Here is a 5922-nt window from a genome sequence, read left to right on the forward strand (position 1 = left end):
TAATTTCCACTCCGTCTATGAGCGCTGCCTTGACACTTGCCTTTCTTCCGCCGTCAGTTTTCCCATTATTTTGAAGGGCAGCACCTTGCGAACCCTGGTTGCCCCTCTGAGGCTGAACCCGGTGTCGTTTCCCGATCTCAGGCAGCACACTGCGGACTTTGGGCCGGTCCTCTCGCACGTCCAACAAAAACTGATCGGTCGGTTCCGGCACTCCCGCATCCAGTGATCCTAGCTTTCGCATCTATGGCAGGCTTGTGCTGAGCTTAACACGAACCCCCGCCGCACCGGGTGCACCCTCGCCCGTTCGTTTCATGCCTCGACGGTCCCATGGTGTCCTCTTGGCACCTTCTGCACACTTTGTTCCACTTTTGGAAAATCCCGCTGGTGGCGGTCCGACTCGAGTTGTTTCCTTTGGGTGTCCATCACCTAAGAAATCAGTTCGTTACATCTGGCGCCCAACGTGGGGCCCGAGCCCACGACCCTGAGATTAAGAGTCTCATGCTCTACCGACTGAGCTAGCCGGGCAATCGTCGCCTCTGCCAATAGACCACCTGCGGGCTCGTTCAAGGCTTAGGATGTAATGAGATAAGCTAGCGCTCCCCCCCCGAACCACCTTTGCCGACCAAAGACTCCACCGTCCCTTGCTGACCATGCTAGTTCCTTGTGATCGCTTGTCCTTCACTTTCAGGGATCCTCCTTGGATACCCGCTTCGACGCTCACTTGTCGTTCACTAATTCTCTGGTAAGTTTCTACCTCTGGCGGTTCGACGGGATTAATTTGATCCGCTAACTCGGTCTTAAGCCTCTGTTCTTGATTAGCCAATGCTGTTTGAATGCTGCAATGAACTAACAATTCAATTTGGGACACAATCATTGTGTATGTGTTTTTTGCTAGATAATGTCTGTGGTTCCCTGAGACGAGTTTTTCTTCACTATCACTTTGCTATTTGGTTTCCCTATATGGGCCTGGGTAACTCATAAGGAAATTAATTGATTAACACTAAGCACAAGTTATCGAGAGGCCGAATATTCAATATTTATGTTAACATAAAAAACCGGGTATTTGGCGTCTGAAAACATTTTAATTAAATTAAATATAATAGTTTCGATTTTTGAGCTTGTGCCCTTTATTGAATCATTGATAAATGAAAACTAAAAACTTACCCAACTGTACTAGAGCTAGCCGCGGCCGGCAAGTGCGTATCACACTATACTTGGCAACCAAAGGGAATTGCACATCAAAATTTAGGGTGGACTTATTACTGATCAATTGTCTTAACAGCCGTTCTATAAGGTGTTGGATTTAATTTGTAGCGTTTTATGATAGATGACGCTAGCCAACTATTCATAGTCACACACACAAAAGTAAATACTCTGCTGAAAGCTACTGTCATAGCGCATCTTTACCAGTATTCGACATTTCCTTGTTGTGTTCAAAGCAATTGTTGTGCAGTATCAAAAAGTGTCGAAATTGTTTTTCATTTAATCGGGAGATAAAATGTTTAAAAGTGAAGTCCGGTTTTACAATACGGGTGTCACGATTATGAGAGAACTGTTCGTTACGCTAAGAGATGCCACTAAATATAAATATAGCCTCCAATGGAAAACACCTAGTCTTTTTCTAGGTTCGCGTAGGTATCTCCCCCCTTAATCTTAATCTATTCTATAAACTTTAAAAAAATAATTTTTATATCTGCATATAATTTTAATAGTGTTAGAAGCGCATGTCTTTGTAAAGACCTTTATATTTATTTATTAATATTGATTGATATTTTTTAACTAATACTTACTTTTGACTGATTACTTATTATTATCATATTATAATTTCCATTAAGAATTATTTTGAGCGCAATAAATAAAATCTTTTAAATAGTAGTAGTAGTCTTCATCGTTTTTAGAAATGCCTCGTCTTAATAGACCCACTGCTTCTCAACGAGCAAGAACGCAAATGTTGAGAAATAGGTGTAACGAACTGATTTTCTTGTTTCTGCTCGCTACGAATTGCAACGGCTAGCTCAGAGAGTTTGTTTGTTCGTCCCACCAAATTTATGATTTCTGTGATTGCCCGACCAAGAAGAAGACAGAGCCTCAGATTTAAACCACCTTTATTTAGCGTCACTTGCTGAAAAGAATTCGGTGACCCTCGCCGTCGGATGCGCGTCGTTGCTCCTTCGCCGTCCTTCCTTTGCCGTCCTGCGTCGCTTCCGCTGGCGGACCCGTACCGGCTCGCCTGGGGCTTAGGATGTTATGGCGACAGGGTGTATCGTTTGAGAGACAAGGTAGTGCTCCTCCCCGAACCACCTTTGCCGACCACTGACTCCACCGTCCATCGTCCGTGAGATAAGCTAGCGCTCTTCTCCGAACCAACATTGCGACCACTGACTCCACCGTCCCTTTCTGACCACGCTAGATCCTGGTGTTCGCTCGTCCTTCGCTGGTCTGTACTTGCGGGATTCTCGCTTGACGCACTTGTGTTTTCGCTGCTTCACTATCCCTCGGTATTGGGATTTGTAGCGTTGCAATTCGTAGCGAGCAGAAACAAGAAAATCAGTTCGTTACATCTGGCGCCCAACGTGGGGAAAACGAAAAGTATGCAGAGGTGGAGAGAGTGGCAAATACAAAATCTCAGCGTAGGCGCAGGGAAGATTCTTTAGTCAGGGATGCAGAGCAGGGCGTCAATACATTGTCTCGAAGGTCGAGACGCTTGAATGGCCCTGTTCGTGCGGTCGACGCTTGGATCCTGCTCTTCGCGCAGTTGAGCAAGCAGCCGATACTCGGCGCCGTTCTGTAAGACGGCGATTCGGCGAGAATCGATCTATGGAGCAGGTCCAAAGCACTGTTTAGCATAGGGAAAGACGTTTGGATCCCGCTTTACGCGCAACTGAGCAAGCAGCCGATACTTGACTTCGTTCTGAAAGGCGACAAAATAGCGAGAATCGAGCTGTGGATCAGGTTCAAAATACTGCTGACCATAGGAAAAGCCGCTTGGATCCTGCTCTTCCCGAAATTAAGCAAGCAGCCGATCTCAACGTCGATCTGAAAATCTTCGGAATGCACTTCGAAGTCAGGATATAGCTGACCTGATACAGTTCAGAAAATATCAGACCTATTGAAATAGAAGCTCACATAGCTACAATAAGGAATGTTAAGCTTAGCCTAGATCAGATTTGCTTTTGTTGCAAAGGATTGTGATTCCTCAAGCAAATAAGTAAGGTCTTATTTGAAAGAACATTGCTTTCACTGGTAATCTTTTCAAGTTTTGAAAAACTTCCCACAGTAACATTAAAGCCAGCCGAGAGCCCAACGGGGCTATTTCAAATGGCTTATATTTCCCAGAAATTCATAGTTCTTTGAGGGGCCTTACTCCCTTGGAAGAACGACTGATTTCACCTCGCCTTCCTATTCTAGAAAGCAATATCGAGACGTCTCTTTCATGAGCTTTCAATGAAGCTGAGGTAATTCAGCTCCACCTCAAACGAAGAATGGCTTACGGACATGCGCGTAATTCTGATCAGAATACAGAAGCCAAAGAACTAAATCCTGGAGGACAAGAAACTTTGTTTGTAAATACTTTACACGTTTTAACAGATACTGTAGGAATGACGTGAATTACAGTATCTCCAGGCGAGGGCCAAAAGTCTTTCGACGTAATTATTGATGCTGATTCTGAAGAACTGGCATTTCCTAGCATGGCTTTCCAAGAATGGCTTACGGACATGCGCGTAATTCTGATCAGAATACAGAAGCCAAAGAACTAAATCCTGGAGGACAAGAAACTTTGTTTGTAAATACTTTACACGTATTAACAGATACTGTAGGAATGACGTGAATTACAGTAGCTCCAGGTGAGGGCCAAAAGTCTCTCGACGTAATTTTTGATGCTGATTCTGAAGAACTGTAATTTCCTAGCATATATGCCAGCATTAAAAGACCATCTGCAGGCAGGTAGATCAGAATTTAGGAATGTAGATAGACGAGGTTGTCGAACTGATAAGTTATTTTTCTATTATAAGAAGTTGGAAATAATAAAAATTCGAAATATTATATCAACTCGCTTACGTAAGCGGAGCGCCTCCAGTGCTATCACAGCTGCTAACGTACTTAATGAAAATTTTATTTTTGTAAGCTATAATTAGTCTCATGTATGCACCCGAATAAACAATACATGCCCACGACGCCCCCGCTTGCTATTCTTCTTCTTCGTGGTCCATTTTCGACTTGTTCGCTTGCGCCGTGGGAATTTGTCCCAACTTCGACAATCAGCTCAACATATCTTGGAGGACGAGCCCCCCAAGCATTGGTCCTTCAAACCAGGATATTTTTCTGCCAGCAGTTCCCGGCTATTTGTTCCACCAAGATAAGTACGGGCCTTCTTAAATTTTCTCACTGCCGGTGTTCAGCAGTGCTCCGCACATTCAATTTTGGTCGCAGTGTTGTAAGACTATTTTCCGTGTCAATTCCACATCCGTGAATTTTCCGACACAAAGGCAGGTGAGAAACTGAGTTTTCCTCATCGATCGACATTTTCCTTTTCAATCCGTTTTCGCTTTGTTCCATTCTTTATCCGTACATCAACGAGCAAACGGTCATATAAGTATGTATGTTCATACATACATATCCACATATGATCATACATTACACATAGTTACATACATAGTCATCCCATACATCCCGTATGTACATACATATGTACACAATTATATGTCAACGCAATTCTAACTCCGCGAATTTCCAAAGTAAAAAGTGAAATTGTGGGGTGAGAAAAAGGCATAATTAATATCGGCCAACTTGTGTGCACTGTCTTCGGGAATTTCCTTGTTCGCCGGACAGTCCGCCGCGTTTGCGATATTTTCTTCTCATCTTGGTGTGTGCCATTCTTTCGCCTCTTTTCTGTCTTTTTACAGACATAAAATACAGTTCACTTCTCGATGCTTTACTGTGCCCATACATTTGCATACATGCCCATATTCCGTATACGTATATTATCTGCCTTTTCAGGAACTAATTTTCTGTTAATAAATTATTAATTTACGAATTAATATATTTAATAAATTACAAGAAATATAATAAATTATTAAATAACGAAATAATATAAATACAAACTAAAAGCGAGATAAAAACAACAACATTATGTAACGAACTGATTTTCTTATTTCTGCTCGCTACGAAATGCAACGGCTAGCTCAGAGAGTTTGTTTGTTCGTCCCACCAAATTTATGATTTGTGTGATTGCCCGACCAAGAGAAGACAGAGTTTTAGATTTAAACCACCTTTATTCAGTGACTTGATAAAGAGAATCCTGTGATCCTCGCCTTCGGACGCGCGTCGTCTCTCCTTCGTCGTCCTTCTTAGCTGGTCCCGCGTCGCCCTCGACGGCGTATCCGTGCCGGCTCGACTGGACTTAGGATGTTATGGGGTAGGATGTATCGTCCGAAAGATCAGCTAGAGCTTCTCCCCGAACCACCTTTGCGACCACTGACTCCACCGTCCCTTCTTGCGTAAGCCAGGCACTCGTCGCCCTTGACAAAGGACCAACCTGCGGGCTTGACCGGGGCTTAGGATGTTATGGGGCAGGGTGTTTCGTCCGTAAGATCAGCTGGAGCTGCTCCCCGAACCACCTTTGCGACCACTGACTCCACCGTCCCTTTCTGACCACGCCAGGTCCTGGTGTTTGCTTCTCCTTCGCTGGTCCTTCCTTGCGGGGATCCTATTTGGATGCTCGCTTCGACGCAATTGTACTTGTGAGCGTCACTGTGTAGCTCTCCACGCACTGTTTCGGATCGGCTGTTTGCCCGTGTGGTACTCCGCGTACTTTCTTATTGAATGTCTGTGTACTCCGCGTACTTTTCCCGATCGACTGTGTGGCTGTAAGGCTCTCCGCGCACTTCTCATTGACTGTCCCGAGCTGCGCCGGCGCCGTCC

The 5922-nt window shown here is 44.4% G+C and overlaps 1 non-coding gene across 1 annotated transcript; it reads right to left on the bottom strand.

Moving 5' to 3' along the window:
• Positions 1-452: 452 nt before the first annotated feature.
• Trnak-cuu lies at positions 453-525 on the bottom strand. The gene has a single exon. It is a non-coding gene; the product is annotated as a tRNA-Lys (tRNA).
• Between the last annotated feature and the right edge of the window lie 5397 nt (positions 526-5922).

This window comes from Drosophila yakuba, chromosome 3R, assembly GCF_016746365.2.
Source record: "Drosophila yakuba strain Tai18E2 chromosome 3R, Prin_Dyak_Tai18E2_2.1, whole genome shotgun sequence".
In the NCBI taxonomy this organism is placed as follows: domain Eukaryota; kingdom Metazoa; phylum Arthropoda; class Insecta; order Diptera; family Drosophilidae; genus Drosophila; species Drosophila yakuba.